This window comes from Rhodnius prolixus, unplaced genomic scaffold (genome assembly GCF_049639745.1).
Source record: "Rhodnius prolixus isolate KJV_2025 unplaced genomic scaffold, Rpr scaffold_6, whole genome shotgun sequence".
Taxonomy (NCBI): Eukaryota; Metazoa; Arthropoda; class Insecta; order Hemiptera; family Reduviidae; genus Rhodnius; species Rhodnius prolixus.
In genome coordinates, this window is record NW_027411634.1 from 41149423 (window position 1) to 41170735 (window position 21313).

Sequence of the window (21313 nt, forward strand, 5' to 3'; positions counted from 1 at the left end):
AGAGAGATATAGAGGTTGGAAATTTGAACGATTTGAAAAACCTCCAAAATTTAACTTTCTATATCTCATTAACTGTTATCACTAAAACATTCCTATTTATATCAATTATAGAGCTCAGTTTTTTCTAAAATTCGGTAATGAATTCATTAAAATCGGAACAATACGAAGAGAGATATAGAGGTTAGAAATTTGAACCATTTTCAAAACCTCAGAAAAATTTAACCTTCTATATCTCATTAACTATTATCACTAAAACATTCCTATTTATATCAGTTATAGAACAAACGTTTCTCTACAATTTGGTGAAAAGTTCATTAAAATCTAAACAATACGAAGAGAGATATAGAGGTTAGAAATTTGAACCATTTTCAAAACCACAGAAAAATTTAACCTTCTATATCTCATTAACTATTATCACTAAAACATTCCTATTTATATCAGTTATAGAACAAACGTTTCTCTACAATTTGGTGAAAAGTTCATTAAAATCTAAACAATACGAAGAGAGATATAGAGGTTTGAAATTTGAATAGCGTTTAGGCGCTACGTTGTTTACAAAAAAGGTAAGAACAAGAACAATTTTTGAAAATGCTGTTTCTGCTCATTTTCAGCAACTTTTTTCTCGAAATCTACAAGATCTGGGTTGTTGCAAAAAAATTACAGTTATAAACGAAGGATTTGCCCTACATTATAAAGAAAATTTGGGAATTTTATCTTTTATAGAAATAGAGAATAAGAAAATTGTCAAAGTTGGGTGTTTTTCAACGTTACGCTTTTTCGTGCACTTTTTGACGATCAACCCTTTTACAACTGTCCTACCGGAAACAGTTTTAAGGAGAGTCAATTGCAGCAATAGGATCGGGATAACTTCCGCTATAGCCGCGGAAAAACTGGTGAAAATATTTTTCAACTTGATTACAATCATAAGAATAATCAAAATGTTTTCGAATTAAAAATAAATAAATAAATCTGGTTTGAACACTCACATGACTTCCGGTTACTGCTGTTCTCAGGATTCGCTCTCAAAATACGGAAAAAAAAAATCTATTGGGTAATGTAGCACTTCCGCAAATTTAGAAATTCAGTCTCGTATTTGATGCTTACTAATGTTACGCTGTTTTGGCAAGAATGTACGTATCTTGAACCTATAATATAACAGTAATCTTGTACATTACCCTGAAATGAAACATTAGAGAGAAGCGTATCCCGTACAAAATTGAAGTTACGAAGACTCACACGGCTTCCTAAATTCCTACGCCTTTTGAGGTACTTACTTCTAGATTCTTTGAAACTACTAATTTTGCAACATTAACTAAGTTGTAGATCCGGAACATTACACTGAAACAAACCTTAAAAAGCGCAACCTCCTAATAATTCTCTAACACGAATTTGCCGGCGGAAATGATGCAAATGAAAGCTTGATAGATCCAAGTGTAGGGATCTACCTGTAAGAGTCAAAGGCGCAGTCTTGGAAAAGTGTGAAAATGCTTTCAGTAAAATGAAACATCCGATAGAAGAATTTCCTTCAAATCTGAAGAATCTAACGAACACGCGTAACCCTTCTCAACTTTGAACTCGGAAAATCTCCCACTTCCTCTTTACGAAAGAAAATTTAAAAGGAAACCGAAAAATAAAAAAGTGAATGTAATAAAACAACCGAACAAACAAAATAGAAAATAAAAAATGGAAAAACGTTTTAACAATCTATTCGGTTAAAAGTTTTTCCTAAAAAAAAAAAGAAAAACAGCCAGGAAAAACTTTGTACCTTAAGTAGTAATATTAATATTTTCCAGAAGTAAAACTTTTCTCATAATATCTTCTTTAGAGAAATCATGTAATTGATCATTTTCTTTTCTCTCTCCCTCCTCGTCCCCTCCAGTTGGAAAAATGAACGGAGGTAATGGTAAACAATGAAGCAAAGAAAATAACGATAAATGAATTTATAATAAATTAAATTTTCTTTGAAACTAATAAAGTGTTAATTTATTAATAAATGATGCTTTAAAATATCTGGATGAATTATTGTTATTCAAACGTTAAAGTGAATTGGTGATTGCTTTCTTCAGTGTACGGAGACATTAATACAAACATGCTTACTTTAAGTTCGCCAAATTGCAAAATCTAAGTACCATTAACAAATAGAGCAAATTATCAATTTTAATTGAAATATTAAACGTTCAAATTCAATTTAATGAAGTTATGGGAAAACAGGACTCTAAAGTGACATTCCAGTCCTGTATGCCAACTCCTGTATAAACTATTAATAAACCGGAAATTGTAGCTCAACTGAGCAGTTTTTTTTCTTCGTCTAACTTCCCTCTTAAACTCTTCAAAGACATATCATTTAGTTTTGGCCAAGCATGAGACATATCCCTTGGGTTTTTGTGACTTCTCTGAGCGCATTGCTTTTTTGTTTTAAGGCAACAGGGAGTGATTATCCCGGACGCAATGATCTGGAACTACCTTAGAATTGAACGGAGCACGAACAATTAAAATCCAAGGTGTGGGATGTTTTCAAAATAAAAGTTAAAATCTAATGAATGCAATTAGTGCAACAGGTTTGATGTAAATCGGGTTGAAGCCGGTTTTGAGGAAGTGAAGTGTAAATTCAGCAAAAAGTGGCGCTACCATTTCCGTTGATTTGGTCTAGAAACCTTCCCTGGCAGCCATCTAAACCAAAACATAGAAAAGAAGACAACCTTTCACGACAATAGATCGATTCTTAATGTAATTACCTTAAAAACCAATTGTTGGCGAAAAGAAATCTGCCAAACAATTTTAGCCTCAATGGATTTAGAAAAAGCTTAAGATTAAGTGATCTCAACTTCCATTTAATCATGTATCAACATCAAGTATGTTAGGCGGTTATAGGCTAGACCCGCAAAGCTAAGATGTATTGCGGTACTAGTCTAGGCCTTGGATTTTATTTAATGGTTAATATGAGGAATTTATAGTAAAGTATGTTAGGCGGTTATAGGCTAGACCCGCAATGCTAAGATAGGTACTAGTCTAGGCCTTGGATTTTATTTAATGGTTAATATGAGAAATTTATAGTAAAGTATGTTAGGCGGTTATAGGCTAGACCCGCAATGCTAAGATGTATTGCGGTACTAGTCTAGGCCTAGGATTTTATTTAATGGTTAATATGAGAAATTTATAGTAAAGTATGTTTGCTAATTGCCACCGTTCACGACACCTAATTTGGTAGTTGGACGTAAAGCCCGCCTGAAAAAATTGGCAATTACTTTACTTTACTGGTATTGGCGGCAATGATTTTTTTTGGAAAGAGGCGGGAAAAAAAGGGAAGAGATAAGAATTTAAATGAGATTAGATGAGGATAAAAAAAGAATATGGTACTGCTGCAGATTCTGGAACCAGTGAGCAGGAAATGAGAAAAACCCAAGACGATATTGGAGCTTAAGAAGTCAGTTGTCACAATGTCAAGAGTAAGAACTACGTCAGGTGGCGCGGATCAATGGAGAAAGGTCACTGAGAAAGAGATGTCCACATGATAATGCGTTAACTGATAACCGGAAGCGTAACGTCACAGCTTCCTTCTCCCCCCCAAAATGTATATATATTCCCACAGAAAAATTTGAAAACTCCAATTTCCCTCCCAAAAAAAGAAATTATGACCCAATCACAGTACTACCTCATACCAGGAAGAAGAGAACAAAATGTCGGAGAAAAAAACAAAAATCAGGCGGTGAACAAAATTGAACAAAGAAGGCTTAGAGAGTTGAACGCCTCTTGGCGGTAACACATACCAACTTAGCCTACTCGTCGACCACTCCAGTCGCTCTGTACCATCGTCTAGACCTACCCACTATTAAATTAATATTGACTTTATTTCACTGTTTAAAGGTGAATTTGGTTTCGAAACCTGAAGAAAATTTTCAATAAAAATTACGTCATTAAAGTATTTAATTTACTCAATTTGATATCAAATTGCTTGATTACCCGTTTGATTACATTAACAATAAACGAGGCTTGATGACTTATTTATTACGTACAGCTCATGCTTTCTACCCTGCTTCGATACTTTAAATTGAATCAATCCATATTTAATGAGCACCGTTACAATGACACCGTTTTAAACAGATCTTTAGGGCGATCTAAAATTTATGGGGGGTGCACAAAATTTAATTATTTTTTTAATTTTTTTTTAATCAGATAAAATGATCTATATATGCGGGGGGAAAATAAAAATACCAAAATTTATAAAAAGAACCTTCCAAAAGAGTACTTTAAATGATATAGAAAGGGTGCTTTAAAATACCAAAATGTAGAATACCAAATAAGACCCCCCGGAGGTGCCAAGATATTGGACCAGCCTTACTTAAATAATAATGTACAGGGTGATCCATTTAAAACGCACCAATCGCTAATAACTTCGAAAGCGGAATTTCGTAAGAAAACCCACGAAGTAAACTAAATGTTTTTTTGGGGGGTCTAGTTTTCAAATTTTCCACCCCCGATGCTGTATCTTTATTTTTGCCGGAGTTACGGCCAAAAACCCGATTAAGCTTTTCATAAGAACCATTGGTTTTGACAATGATTGTCAAAAAATTGTGAAAAATGACGTTAACCCCCGTTTCAATATCCCTAATATTTGTCGTGATATTTAAGATCAAAGTTACAATTTTATCAACTCGTGTTTATCGGTTTTCAATATTAATTTTCCACTAGAAATACACCAGTTTTGGGGGGGTCCTCTGACTGCAAAAAAAAAATGATTATTTGTGACGCAAAGTAAAAAATAATAATAATAATAATTAAAGATTTTAAAAAATGTAGTTTAATGTAATGGTTGTGGGTGAGTTAAAATAAATTGGTTTTATAAATAAACTAAAAGCAACCAACACATCATTTTAATGTACCCTGTATGCAAAAGACTTCTTGACCTATGATTGAGGTGAGAATATCTTGCAGTAAAAAAATAAAAATCTTTCAAAAACGCTAGGTTAAAAAGAAAAAACGATGAAAAACAATAGCGGAACAGCTCACGTTTCCAAACTATTGGAATTGGCATTTTATTTTGGGGCGATTTTCTAAGGGTTTTCAGCCCAATCTCCGATTTGTCCCGTTAAAAAAAGAAAAAAGAAAACCCATATGAAAATTGTTAATTATGAAACTTCGTGTACCCACAATTAGATCTTTCATTTTAAAAACTTTTATTTGACATAATATTTTGTAGAAAAGTTCTGTTGTTTTAGGAAAAGTCTCTATTATCGAATGAGTGAAATTTAGTATTGGCTTTCTTTTTTTAAGGTACCAAATTCGATATAATTAATGATAGTAAATCAAATAGTAAATTTAAATAATAAAATTGACACTAAAAATCGATATATGAAGAAAAAAAATCGGAAAAACCGGAAGTGTCATTTTTCAAAGCGTATTTATTTATTTTAGTGATTTCACGTAAATTATTCGTAACTTCCCTTTTAAAAGTGCTAACAGGAAATATCACGCCACGCCACAAATTTATTTTTAAGTAATTCTTAATAAAATTTAACAAATTTAAAGTAAATTGATAAAAAAATAATAATAATACGTATAACTGTTATGGACAATCTTAAAAATAAATTTCCCAACTTCCTTATATATTTACGGAAAAAAAAAATGGCTTATTAATAATTAATTGATTACGTAGGTATATAAATTAATGAAGAAAAAATTTGTGCTCATAAATTTTGTGGTAAAAATATGGCAACCGGTAAATTAAGACAAAGACAAAAAATGTATACATAAAATTATAAACAATTATAAACAACCAAAAACTTTAAAAAATAAAAGAACTTACACAGAATAAATATTTCTTATGAAAAAAATTGTTTTTATAATCGTGAAGATCGCGAACTTGAAATTGAAAAAAAAAAAAAATGCGCTAGAATCTATCTAGTATCGTCTGGGATGGCGTTTGGACGCCAACTGAATTCTCTCAACCACCCACAAGTGGAGAAATAAGTGAGGGTTGTAATAGTATGTTCCCCCCACTTTCGCTAAATGGAGAGAGGGAAAAAAGCCTATCCCCACCAATTTACCCCCACTACTCTAAATTTTATAGGCTATTTTCTATCCCCACTCTTTTTCCTCTCACACTATCTTTCTCTCACTCTTTAATGTAGGAGAAAAAGTTATTACGTTTTCAAATTTTCAACATTTTCGTGTTTTACCGGAAATGCTAATTTTAAGTGCCCCTTGAACACGAAAAAATATTTATAAACTTAAAATATTGATAAATAATGGTGGATGTAGGCTAGTTAGTTCGAAAATAAGTGTGCAGCCAATGCGGAAATGCGGTAAGAGAAAAACCACCATTCTCAAGGGAAAACGTGGAAAAATTTAAGGTTCAAGAATAAATGACCACCAGGGATCCAAAAAAGCGAGAATTTATTAAAGAAATGGTAGTAAATTTTAGAATTTGAGTGCTGTTTAATTCAAAGGAAAAAGCAATAAATTCCAATAATTTTCATTTTGAAAAACTCGAAGGGCAAAAAAAAAAGCAAACCTATTTAAATTACATAAATAGTGAAAAATCGAGAACATACTCAAGTCACTTTTAATCAGCGCTCAAGTTATACTAATCCAACAATATACAGTAAAAACTCCTTATTCGCGCTTCCTTCATTCGCGTTTTCACTATTCGCGGATTAAAAAAATGCGACCCAATTCCTATATTCGCGGATATTCGCGGAAGTACACTATGATAATAAAAGAATTCCAATAGGTATCCAACCCAATATCCTTTGTAAATGCCGTCAAATGGACTAATAAAAAAAGTAAAATAGATCTTAGTATTACAACTTTGCCTAAAGTATGTTGTTAAATGATATCGCCGAGGACTTTGACATAAGCCGCCTTCGCCGCGATCGGTGTTTTTGAGAATGTAAACGCACAGAATGAAAGCAATTGTTCGTGATCCAGCAATAGAAAAAATGGAAGTGGCGTTGTCATTATGGATCGAAGACCGCATCCAAAAAAAGGGTGCCCCTGAGTGGTCCAATGGTCCGGGAGAAGGCAAAGTATCTACGCTCATTTTAAAGAACCTGATGGTAGTTGTAGTGGCAAGTTCAAACTTTGACTGCAAACAAAAGCTTTTAAAAACTGCCAAGCAAGAGAAAATTACAAAATTCTTCAAACCATTGCCTAAGCCTTAAGATGATTAATCAAAATGTTCAAAAACTTCAATTAAATTGATTTTTTTATATATTAGGTTTTTTTTATTTTGTCAGCTAGGAACGTATCCCCTATAATCCCATATAAATTACCATTCCGTATTCACGGTTTCTGTATTCGCGGCATATTTATGGAACATATACCCCGCGAAATAAAGAGCTTTTACTGTACTGTACTTCAAATTGTGGCTGGTTTTTTCGGTGTAACCCTCAAATGACCAAATTAATCTGAATTAATCTCCCTCTTAATCTTAGATGTCAACAGGGGGCGTAGCTCAGATGGTAGAGCGCTCGCTTAGCATGCGAGAGGTACCGGGATCGATGCCCGGCGCCTCCAGGGTAATTTTTTTTTTTTTTTAATGCGTTGATTTAAAAAATTGTAGGTGATTCATTCATATGGCTATTTTTTGATACGTCAACTTTTTTGTAATTATAATTGAATAAATTTCCATTGAACGTTGTCCCTTTAACTAAACAAAACATATGATTGGAATACATGTGCTGGGCTCGCAGATATAAAGCAAAATTCAGGACTGATGGTACTTCTTCTGCAACCGCACAAAAGTCTATGTCCAGGATGTTAAGTAATTCTTCCAAAAAAAACTATTTGTTGTTGCACTGAACGATGTTTTATTTGAAGGTAAACGAATTTCCGGGACAATATTTGTTTTAAATGTTCAGTTGGCAATGGTTTTATAACTTACCTGCTACTAATTTATGTCAGGTCCACATCCTGTATATTGTTTAACCAAACAGGGCCAGTAAAATTTAGTATTGGTAATAGAGCGGAATTAGTAATTATTAACACTTTTTTTAAAATTAAATGTATAAATTTACCCAACTAAGTCTAAATACATTGTCTTCACACTCAAACGACAAAAACTCCACCACCTATCTCTTCTTACATCATACACCTATCCCGCCAGCCGACCATGTGCGGTACCTTGGAATGTACCCAGGACAAGAGACTTACCTGGAACCCCCTTACGACACTTAAACGTACCGAACTGAATACAAACGATGCAGACTTCTAGCCAGACTACTCGACAAACGCTCAAAATTCTCACTACAGAACGAACGACGACTCTATACAGCTCTTCTCACCACCAATATGGACTTTACGGACTCGGAACTTTACGGAACAGCTAAAAAAATCCAACATCAATAGACTGTGCAAACACTCCAATCCCAAAATACTCCGCCGCATAGTAGACGCTCCATTCTATGTTAGCAACCACACACAATACATACAGATCTCCAAATTCCACTCGATCTTCGAGAACTTGCCAAAAATCCGATATAAAAATTTTCACCAAAAACTCTCATTTCATCCCAACCCTTTAGCTGCAAAAACTTGTCTTCAACTACGCTGCCCTCCAATCCTCTTCGAAAACGGCTGAGGCGCCGTTGGCCCCGTGACCAACTGGGTGACTAATGGCGGCTATCACTGGATGACCGTCATTCACGTCTGACACGTTATTTATATACACTTATCTCATTTACTTATTGTACCCTGTAGGTACAGGTGTAAATTTCAATACAAGGATATTTAAAAAAAAATTTATAATGCAAATTAATTATTTTTTATAAGTTCTACGCTTTGGGAAAGAGCGATGTCATTGTGGATAGCCCAAAGTGCCTCAGATCAATCTGAGCCCTATTCCTTTCGGTAGTATACATTACAGCTGAGATCAACTAAATCTTAAAAAAAAATTTGAAAAGAGGTATTAAAAAAAAGAAAATCAATTTGAGAGTACAGTGAAACCCCAAAACACGTACTTCCGTTGGAAAAGTCAATTTCCCCGATTCGACACGATTCCAATACTTCCTCTTTCCGAAGGGGTGGAAGGAAATTCACCAAACATATGGGAGACAACATAAAATTATGTGCGTGGTGTCGGTTGTGAAAATGAAATTGGAAATAACAGGAATTCCTGGTGATAGAACTCTGCCTAGCGCAGTGGTTTAGCTGTGTGTATGGTTTGGCAAGGAAACAGAGAAAAGGAATACTAGAGGATGGTTGACAGGGTTGAGCAAAAGAGAGGCGAGAGAGATATCCCGAGCAGGTGATAAGGGAATAGAGTGCGGACAAACAGCCGGCAAGGATGCATCTACTCCAACAGGGACAGGGAGTAGTAACAAGGAAGAAGAAAAACGAGGAGAGGGTTTTGGTGAAGCGATCTCCCACAGGAGGGGAATGGATAAGGTACGTGCTTACCGGAACTAGAGTATGCTGGCAGGAAATAGAGGGGGTTGCATTCCTTCAAAAACCCCCTCATCAAATCCATCCTGGGCCCACGGGTGAGATATTGATGAATAGACAGAATAGTTTGTGTGAGGTACGGGAAATCAGTCAGTCAGTCAGGATCGGAAACTGCTCTCCTCCTTGGGGAACACACACACAGAATGTCTCCCCCCAGGTGTGTACAGGCGAACTCTCAACGTTTGGAGCTCTCCCTACGTGCACCGCCGGGTGAACGTGATCAGATCATAGCTGTGTCTACTTTGAATCATATCTGCAAAGTCGAAGCACCAAACTTGTGGCCTCCTGATATCCATTTCTAGTTCTACTTTCTAGTCTTGCTCATATCCTAGGATATTTCTGTACGGTCACGGAACAACCAACAAATTTCCACCCTATAGCGTTCGCAAACAGGTAGAGAATTGTGTTCGTGACAAGAGATTCAAAATTGATCATCCAGCGGAAATATAAAGTTTTGTGTTTTACTGAGAAAAAAAAAAAAATCCGAAGTTTTTACTGAACACACTGAGCTGTGTACGCATGCGTCATTAACGCTTAATTTCCGCTCCACAAACATTAATATGTTAAATATAGCATTCAAATTGGCAACACTGTTCACACACACAAAAAAAAAATCCGGCTTGAAACTTCACACTTCCTGCACAGCTGCAGAGCTGCTGCTGTGTGTGTGTGCGTACAAAGTTCAGAGCCAATCGTAGCAGCTATTTCCAAGAAAAACGCCAAAAAGTGTGGGAGGATAAATTCGGAAAAGTGGTAGTTCCGCTAGCGAGATATCTCAATCGTAGTTTCCCCTTCTTTCCAGTGCTCAAGTAATAATACTTGATCATACTCATTAATACTTAATTCCGTATCAAAAGGAAGGAACTATTCTTTACTTAGATCAGTGATTCTCAACTTTTTTCTTTGTCGCGGCGGCACACTTTTAACAATTTCAATAACAATAAGATAAGTTTAAAACTATTTTACTTATCCCATAATACACTGTGTAAAATAGTTTGTTTATTTTCAGTATAAAATAAAATAATATGTACTACAAAAACAGCGGTATATGTTCTATTAAGGGATTAATTACAAGTTAATAATAAGAATACTTTTAATGAGAAATTTGAGCTTGATGTATTTTTTGATAATTACAGTTTATATTTGGTCTTATAAATGATAATGCTACTCTCATATGGTCTTCTATATATAATAATATATAATTTTTATTGTATGCATTTCTAAAATTTGGTGGCATACTTCAAAACTTTTGCAGCACAGTGGTTCGAGAATCACTGACTTAGAGGATCACAAAAAGGATCATTAACAGTCCAGTTTTACAGGAAGACTCCCTCATTGTTGTCAATTCCTCCAGAACTCTTGTTCTTTGTTCCTTCGCTGAGATATATTTTTTTTTCAAAGTCCAAATTGACTATCTCCCTCTTAGTCAAATAATTGACTTTCCCATTACTATTAGACCTCCCCCCGCGATTTGCTGCGAACCAAGGACTAAAAAAAGATTGATTTCTCTCACCCTTAGGCAAAGTCACACAGAACTATTGCGGGCCTAAAAGTTGGTTTGAATCTTACCATGCCAATTCGCCTGTCTTCTACCTGCCCAAATGACCTGCTTGCCGTGGCATCCAGACTAAAGTGTGCTCAACAGAACTGCCTACATCGGCAAAGTACTCTGGATACGACCCCAGTCTTGGTACACTAAAAAGCGCCACCCTCTCTAGACCTCCCACATTTTAGCTTGTCTAAACAATTTAAAATCTTAGAAATTGCCGTGGTAGTGCAAAAAGGAAGATTTTATATGCGTGCTCTAAAGGAAATCCTAGCAAGGGATTAGTCCTGAGGGAGGAGAACGACAGGAAATTAATGGATTTCTGTGTTCCAATATGGTCTGGAGATCGCACAATCTGGGAAAAACTCCAGTATAATCACAGAAATGAATTTCCCGCAGGATAAACGTCTTTTATATGAAATTCCTAAACGGATAATTTATATTTATAGACCATCATCACGCGGTTCAATGAATTTGATTCGTTTAAAGTCTGAGTGTGCGGGGGCCAGGGGGGGAGGTTGCAATGAACAGGAAGGGAAGGAGAATTCACTGTTACTCCACAATGAAAAGGTTATAGTCAGAATCCCAGACCTTGGGAAGTTGGCTGATGAAAAGGCTATCCCTGCACAGTTAACCGTGAGGATTTACCAACTCAATACTTCACTAAATTATTCCTTCCCTTCGCCCAATCACTAATGTGTACCCCACAGGACTTAGCCGCCCCTGGCTTTTTTCCTTCTCTAGTCCATCTTATAATTTTCACAAGGAAAATTCCCTCCTTATTTCATTCATTTTCTTGGCTTTTCCCTTTTTTATTTCCTTGTTTATGTTCTTGGGGGAAAACTTGCCGCGTCTCAATCTTGTGTCTCGCTTTTTTCAGAAGAAAATCAACTGAATTTTCATACTTAAATGGAAAATAAAATGGACAAACTTGATTGGAGGTGAAATGAAGTATTGTCTGCTGTACACACACACACAGACACTAGCATGCCAAAATAATGGCCAAGAAAAGTAAATTTACTGGCCTGAAACTTCTCACAGTTTACTAACAAACGGAAATGAAGAATGATGAAAAAAAAAAAACTCGAAATCTTAAAACAGGAAATGGGAGAACCGTTACGCACTACCCTTGGCTGAAGGAAACGGAAGTGAAATGAAAATCTGTACACCAAAGTAATTAAAGTAAAAGTAAGTTAAGTAAAGTAATCGCCTACTTTTTCAGGCGGGGCTTAACATCTAACTACCAAATTAGGTGTCGTGGACGGAGGCGACTTTACTGTAAATTTCTCATATTAACCATTAAATAAAATCCAAGGCCTAGACTAGTACCTCAATACATCTTAGCTTTGCGGGTCTAGCCTTTAACCGCCTAACATACTTTACTATAAATTTCTCATATTAACCATTAAATAAAATGCAAGGACTAGACTAGTACCGCAATACATGTTAGCTTTGTGGGTCTAGCCTCTAACCGCTCGGCTACCGTGGCGCCTCACCAAAGTAATTAATCTACCCCTGATTGTGGATGAAAGTCTGAAACCGGTCAGGGGTACCAATAAAAATGAGCGCTCCGACCGGATATAATTAAAGTTATTTATCCAGCACTGCCAACCTAACTTCATTATCACATAATTGTAATAATGCAACTTATATGTTTAATTTTCTTCCTAACTACTCCACAATACTGCTTTCTTTATGAAATCCGCCAAAAAAAGTAAGTGTTCCGCAATTCTAAAAGATTGATAACCGCCAATTTGGAGCGCACTTAATACCAGACTAACTCTCTAGTGAGAAGTTTGTTAACAACGTCAATTATTGTTGAGATATTTGGTACCTAAAAGCGGAAGTTAGTGAACATAGATGTTCAAAATGGACGTCCAACATATAAGGGAAGTGAAGAGAAACATATAACACTTGGCCCCCCCAGAATCGTTCTCGGGTGAGAAGTGAACATCCTGGTAGAGCAAACATTCCGGAGTGCATGTGTTTTGACATGATGTGTTTTGGGAGCTCTTGTGGTTGGATACGAGTGGCTTAGCAATCCCACCACTTAGTGGAAACCGCTCGTATTAAAACCAGGTTCAATATTTCCCTAAAAACAAGAACCCCTGCACTTCTGTGTTGGATATTCCCTGCGCCAAATAGCACCTCCTCCTCCTCCTCCTCACACACGTGCTATAACATAGCATACATATTAATGACATCTGGACAGAAATCTCTGTCTATATGTGGTTGGTAAACTGAAAGCTGGGGGAGGCCTTTACAATCCGTTCCAGTACAGTGGTGTGGCTGTCCGGTGGAGTATTAGCGGTAGACAGCCATGGAGAGAGAGCTCCTAAACAAGAGTATGGACTACTATTTAGTCCTGGGATACTGTAAACCATCAACACCCCACTCTGGTGCAGGCGGCGGTAGACGGACAGCTCTCGCTCACCTCTTGAAGCCTTCTCCGCCTCCAGCGGCGGTAACATTTAAATCCAAACACACGTCTATCACGATCTCTCTCTGCTAACAACAGTTGTTACTAAATAATCCTAAACCATTTTGTAGACGCCCGAAAAGCTGGGAGCGTGAGTGTGTTCAGTGTCATAACCCCTTCTGCCCCTTGGCGTGTTACTCACACAAAATAATTCATTACCCGGCTTAGTGGATGTTCACATTGAAAACAATTACACTAATTACACGTACATATACATTCAAAGCTTAGCAGAACAAGAAAAACAAATTTACAAAAACACCAAACTGGCAAAATCACTCATTTTCACGAGAAAATAAAAACATTAAAACGAATCCTGATGTAAATAACGCACGCACACAACTTACAATATAAAGTAAAGTAATAGCCTATTTTTTCAGACGGGCTTTACGTCCAACTACCAATTAGGTGTGGACGGAGGCGACTAGCAAACATACTTTACTGTAAATTTCTTTTATTAACCATTAAATAAAATCCAAGGCCTAGACTAGTACCGCAATACATCTTAGCTTAGCGGGTCTAGCCTATAACCGCCTAACATACTTTACTATAAATTTCTCATATTAACCATTAAATAAAATCCAAGGCCTCTAGACCGGGAATCGAACCCAGTACCACAATACATATTAGCTTTGCAGGTCTCGCCTCTAACCGCTCGGCTACCGTGGAGTCCCAACTTACAATATTTCGCACAAGCTCCAGTACTGGAAATATTTGATGATGCAACATCATTGAAAAAATCTAGAAATAGCCCAAGAGTATTGAAGAAAGTTTTGAACCCACGTACAAAACGGATCATGATACAAACACATAAGACTGACTTAGTTAGACTTATAGGAATTCTGACTTAATTAGACTTACAGGAATTCTGACTTAATTAGACTTACAGGAATTCTGACTTAATTAGACTTATTGTAATATACATACAAATTGACATAACACAAGACAACAAAAGAAAACCAAGTACATCGTTGAACCGGGCGGCTAAGGGATTGGTCCAGTCCCTGGCGAAAACAGATCAAGCTAGATTTTTTTCTTTTTTTTTTAGGATTTTTCCTCAACCTTGAGGTTTCCTCAGACCAATTTCCCTTCACAGATATACCAACAATGTAGTGCACTGCAGGAACCATAGTTATCCTATCCAATCTAGACTATTTCTCCAGTGCACTCTATCCATCGCGTCTTGCTCTCGTCCAGCCATTAGCTCTTCGATGCCATCTAGGCCTGCCTCATTTCCACGTACCTGGCGGGCTCCATTGCATCACAGTCTTCGGCATTCTACCCTCTGGCATCCACAACACGTGACCGAACCATATCAGCTTCTTCTTTTCTATTTCTTCTGTCATTGTACTGTGCTTCTCCCCCTATTTTTCTTATATCCGCATTCCTCCTCCTCTCTCTCTGCGGGATATTCTCGCGGAACGTCTCCAGAAATCCATTTCAGTCGCCTCTATCTTTTTCTGCCTTTTCTTGCTGACTGTCCATGTTTCTGATGCGTAGAGCAAGACGCTTTGAACCAACGCTTAATAGATATGCCTCTTGGTGCTGACTTGGTTCCATAAGATAGAATTCAGCATTCCAATCGCCTTCCTTGCGCTTGGGCCAACTGGGCTCAAAAACTCCCAGGCACCAGCCGCGGAGGCCCCCACTCCTTCCTCTTCACCAGTTCTGCCAACTGTAGACAGGCGGCGCGACCAACTGTCGATTTATAAGCGTATTTTATTTTTTTATTTTTTCGGGGCTCAAACAATCATAAAAGTTGCTTTGGAAATTAATGAAATTAAGAGCTCTGAAGTTGCAAAATGGGGCCGTAAAGATTGGATTGCCAATCATCTGCCGCGTGGTTCTTAATTACATCATTGAACTATGACGACGAATCACACATAAAAAAAAAACTACTAAATAAGGCTACACTTCCGTTGAGCCTCATTTCCTTTACCACCATTAAAAAATTAACCCCAGATACAAATCAAATAACACGATTACAACAGCAACCAACAGAATTATAAGATTATCTACCATAATCCAATTACAAATTAACTTTTGACTACAACATGTATCATCAATCCGTGATTCTCACTTTGATGAATTTGTATACAAAGTTAAAAAATTAACCCTCGTGCGTTTCCATCGTACAAAACTGAATGCTGGTCACGGTTACAATAAATCCTGCTAGTTAAAGTTGTGAAATTGCCACCCAACAAATATGGCCGTGGATTCTAATCCAATCAATTTGGATTACATCTGAAATTTGACTTTGATTGGTTAACACAAATATCAATTAAAAGGGAATACAAATGATCAGCTGATTTTGTTCAAAATTTTGGAAATTCATTGCACATTTTTGTTTTGTGTACTTTGCAAAGTCAACTTTGTACGCACCTAAATGCCATTTAGGTAATTCTAAGGCAAAGACCTGAAATCTGGCATCACGTTCTAAAGTGTAAAAATGAAGTTTAAATTTTGACTTTTTTCAAACAAAAAATTTGATAAAATAACAATAATAGAAAATGCAGTAAATTTTCTGTTTCATTGCGGGGGGCGGGGCGGAACATCTGCTTGCCCTTTACACATGTTTATACAGGCGCGCGAGTCACTTAGGTCGATAGGGATAATGGGCTAAGGGTTATTTGGGTTATTTGGGCAGATTGCCATTCTAGTAGCGCGTACGGTTCAACCTCTGTTTTATATCTAGAGTAGGTACCACAATTTTGAATCTAATCACAGTCAACTACTTCTACCAACCCTTCGCCTTGCCCTTCTACATCCGTCCTAGCTCTGTAATTGCCCCTGACAAAAAGCAAAGGACCCAAACTATTCTAGCCCACCTGAAAATATTCCTCTCCTAGATAAGAGTTCAATGAGCTCTAAAATGGCTACCCTCCAGCCTTTCTCTTCATAATGGGCTTAATTACGTGTACAGCACAAAACCACCACCGCCGCGTACAACCACAATTAACTAATCCGGGCCAATTAGCCAATGATTATCCTGGAAGACTGGTATTGCTGGGACATATCGGGAAAATGAAGAGCGATCTTTGGAGTAAAAAAAAAAAAAAAAAACTGTATAAGGATCGACCGGAGGGTAGACGGAAAGTGGGCAGACCTAGAAGGAGGTGGACTGGGGAAGTTGAGGGGGAAAATAGCTAAGGACAGAAACGCTTGAAGAATCACTACTGCGGAGGTCCAAGCAATGCATTTTAGCTTTGCGGGTCTAGCCTATAACCTCCTAACATACTTTACTATAAATTTCTCATATTAACCATTAAATAAAATCCAAGGCCTAGACTAGTACCGCAATACATCTTAGCTTTGCGGGTCTAGCCTATAACCGCCTAACATACTTTACTATAAATTTCTCATATTAACCATTAAATAAAATCCAAGGCCTAGACTAGAACCGCAATACATCTTAGCTTTGCGGGTCTAGCCTCTAACCGCCTAACATAATTTACTATGAATTTCTCATATTAATAAAATTCAGTTCATCATGGTGTAGCTCTAGATTAGAGCTACAGAATGGGTTGTAAATGTATTTATAGTACGATGATATTAACAGGAAATGTATTGATTAGATTTCACATCATCAATGTCATTAACATATCTAATTATATGTATAGTTATAGAATCATTTTACTTTACAACAATAACATGTTTATTGTTTTTCTATGCTATTATATTTTTAACTGCTCATTTTTTATGCTGAATGAGATTATGTAAAGGGAGTAGGTATGACATTAGAGTTTGTATAATGTGTAGGTAAATTTAATTTTTTTTTTTTTTGTTTTTGTTTTGGTATAGCCGTGGCAACACTGTCAAGAGGGGATGATAGTTTTTGATGCAGTGAGAGTCTTTATGTTAGGTTATACTTTATGTTAACGTTTATGTGTTTTTAAGTGAATAAACCGAACTTATTGATAAACAACTCTTATGTTTGATTCAACCATTTAATTAAAGTAATAATTTACAATTCTTAGATGAAATTTTAAATTATTGATATAGATCTGTAATCTACATTTAAATTAGGTAAATTATGCATTTTGTTGTGCTACATACTGTATTTATTTATTTCTATTTTCATTCAAAATGTTGGGTTGGAACAATAGGAGAACATAATAGTGTTTTATTGTGGGTTATGATTTATGAATAACCCAATATAAATGTTTTCATCAGTTCACAGAGTATTGAATACAATCAGTTCAAGAGAGCATACAAGGTAAAAGTACTGATTGTTGAATTTATAATGATCAGTATCAGCACAAAATATTGTTCTAAATTACATGCAAGTAATTTTAATTTTAAATAAATTAATAACGAATTGGAACGCACACTTAGCTCCTTGAATTTCATTCTGAGCCACTCGATTCAACAGCTAGTGGTTCAAATTCGATTTGAGTCGAAATTTATCAAATTTCGTATCAATCCCATCCTATGCTATTTAATGTTAAAATTGGATACCAACTTGACACATTGACAGAACTTTGTGAATAAAATAGAGTTATCAATGGATTTTCTGGAACGGCCCATCAACTGGACAAAATATTCCTCTCTCTCTCTCCAGTTGGATGATTAATAATTAAGATTAAAATCAGTTATTTTGCAGAGTGCAATCATCAGTTTAGGGCTGGGCAAATGATGGGACTGATGGACACGTTGACCGGCCTCCACCTATTGGAAGCTGTATTAATCAATTATTCTACAAGGAAATGGAAAGCTAATCTGATCAACGGTTTTTACTTACAATCGATTCCAGTAATATCGATCTACGGAAACGATTAATTTCAATTTAGTTGTAGTTGAAGTTGTTAATTAAATTATTATCTTTCTGTCTTTTTATGGAAAAAAGACATACGGTAAGTTCGACCCGTCTTCGTTTTACTCATCTCTAAAAATGGCTGAAATTATCTAGCTGGTGGGTATTCGGTCGTTAAATTTGCATCTTTTTATGTATCGTGAAAGAGCATTAGAAGCCGCTTAACACTTTTGGAGCGTTTTCATAAAAACCTGAAAGCCCAAAGAAAACTTGGCTTCTAAAAATATGAAAAAATTTACGTTACTTTGAGTGTCACATATTAATTTTTATTTTGTATTTTGTTAACAAATTGACACTATTTTCTAACACTATAAAGTAAAGTAATTGCCTATTTTTTCAGGCGAACTTTACATCCAACTACCAATTAGGTGTCGTGGACGGAGGCGATTAGCAAACATACTTTACTATAAATTTCTCATATTAACCATTAAATAAAATCCAAGGCCTAGACTAGTACCGCAATACATCTTAGCTTTGCGGGTCTAGCCTATAGCCGCCTAACATACTTTACTATAAATTTCTCACATTAACCATTAAATAAAATCCAAGGCCTAGACTAGTACCGCAATACATCTTAGCATTGCGGGTCTAGCCTATAAGCGCCTAACATACTTTACTATAAATTTCTCATATTAACCATTAAATAAAACCCAAGGCCTAGACCCTGGGAATCGAACCCACTAAACCAACAATACATCTTAGCTTTGCGGGTCTAGCTTGTTCTAACCTCTCGGCTACCGTGGCGCCTTTTTCTAACACTATAATTCACTATTTTCTTTCTATTTTGGATGTTTACTAATAGTAGCTAGCATCATAACAAATAAAACTCGCATTTTCAGTTGCTTTTCCTTTGGATTATTTAAACCCCCCCCCCCAAAAAAAGAGTGAACACTCACATGACTTTAATACAATTACATTCCAAGTTTCAAAGAAGTGACCAGATATTTTTTCCTAAAATAAACCTAAAAAGTGGCATTTAGACAATTAAAACTAGAATACAAGAGATAATCACCGAATTGGCTACTAGTTCATCTAGATTTCGAATTTTCCGGAGCTGTCTATTGCAGGTTACGGCCTGGGTTCAAATTAACATAAAGGGTTGCCTTTATTTGGAAGATGAAAAGTAAAATACAAGGGGAAAGACACCGAATTGGCTTCCAGCTTTGTCTGAGATTTCAGTCTCTGTTACCTACTTTTATGACCAGGAGTAACATAAACTTAAAGGAGCTTAAAGATTAGATTTTTACTCTTTATCAGCTGTTTAAAAGAATCGATTGAAATGATCGATTTATAATATAAGGTTAGAATTGTTTTAAATATAAATTTGCTAACGTCTCTTTAGCGTGCCTGTAAGAGGGAATAGGGGGAGAGTTGGTGACCCTTATTAATAAGGGTCGGATAAGGGCTGCTCCAGTGGCTGCGTATTGTAGAAGCTGGTGGTGGTGGTGGTGGTGGTGTTCTATCTCACTCACTCTCTCTCACGGCCTTTCTTATTGAAAGCATTTAGCTCGCTTGGCGCCTCCTTAGCCAGATGATGGTGTTTGCCAGGAATGTCCGCTATTTTAATTGGGACTTCACAATATTCATGCCTGTTCCACCGGAACACAATAGAAATATACCACGACCACCTTCAACTTCTCGTCTTTAAGATATGGAACTAGAATTTTACCCTATTAAAATTTCTATAAAATAATACTTAATGAATTTAATTTAATTTCTGATATAGAGTATTCTATTTTAAGGAAGCAATGGTACTTCTCTAGGCCTGCTTAATACCGGAAGTTGTTCTTCCGGTTTTACGTCACTAAGAGGAAGTTTCAAAATCAAGATCTATACGATCATTACGAATATCTCAAAACAGAAATTTCACTTCAAATTACAAGTTTTGGTGAAGTATAAAATGGCCACACTTCAAAGTATCGTAGAATTTAAAGTAATACAATTTAATGCTTTTTTTTTTTTTTACGCATGCGCACTATTTACCACCAAGAGAACCTGCATCGACCTGCATCAACAAAAGAGAGTAGCTACCCAAGATTCAGAACCCCGCCCCCCCCCGTTTTATGGAGCAACAAAGAAGGGCATGAATCAAGCAGAAAACAGGGAGGTGAAATTAAAATTAAAAACTCCTGATCCTGGTGCTCTACACTCATTCCAGGAACGCAGGCACCTCTTTCTAGCCCAGAATCCTCCTCATACTCTCTCTGTCTCTCCGCCCCCACGGAAGGAAGATCCGGGAGCAGAGGGTACGCAGCGGCTTAGTGTTGGGTGAAATTGTTTCTTATGAATTATCATATTCATAAGTATATCCTAGAGGGTCGGGAGTGGGCCGACTTTCCCTTGACAGAAGAATATACAGCAGCAGGAGGCAGCCGGGAAAATTGGAGGTTGGGCCGGCCTTCTCCAAGGTGTTGGAACAAAGTTGGGAAGGTAACCTCATGGTTGGTTATATTGCAACCTTCCATCCGTTTAACTCATATTTTTTTCTGACCCTTTTTTTTTTCTTTCACCATCAACTGCAAATTTTTTTCTAACCTTAAAAATTTCATAATAAACTGTCAGATATGGATGGCCGTGGATTTTTAAAGTTTATATATACAGAACATTCTTACCTATTATTAGGGTTGGGAGGGGGGTAATATTGCGATCTTTTTTTTTTTTGGTTTTAGTTTCGGCCGGAAATATATTTTTGAACCAAAAACCCAGCGGAAGATGATTCTGTTTTGGCCAAAACTGTTCCTAAGGTTTTTTTTTTTTTTTTAAGAAAAAATACGCTAAATCCGGAAGTGCATCTTAACTAATAAAATATTTCGTGTTTTTTTTTTAAGTTTACTTCGCCCATTACTAATAACCTAAAAGCTCACGACTTTTTTGCTTCCGGAAGAAAAAAAAAAAAAAGGTCCAAAGGTAAAAGACATGAAAAAACATGTTGCATTAAGTTTTTATTTAATACCTAAAAACAATTTAATAAGGGTATATTAAAGCAAAAATAATGTACGTATTAATTTGACCCCTGAAAGGGGTTATTTAGCGTAAA

At 36.2% G+C, this 21313-nt stretch overlaps 1 protein-coding gene and 1 non-coding gene across 3 annotated transcripts in view; one reads left to right on the forward strand and one right to left on the reverse strand.

Annotated features, from left to right (window-relative positions):
• Positions 1-21313, reverse strand: part of Scgdelta (sarcoglycan delta) — a 302399-nt gene that overhangs the window by 242092 nt on the left and 38994 nt on the right. The window lies entirely within an intron of this gene.
• TRNAA-AGC (transfer RNA alanine (anticodon AGC)) lies at positions 7443-7515 on the forward strand. The gene has a single exon. It is a non-coding gene; the product is annotated as a tRNA-Ala (tRNA).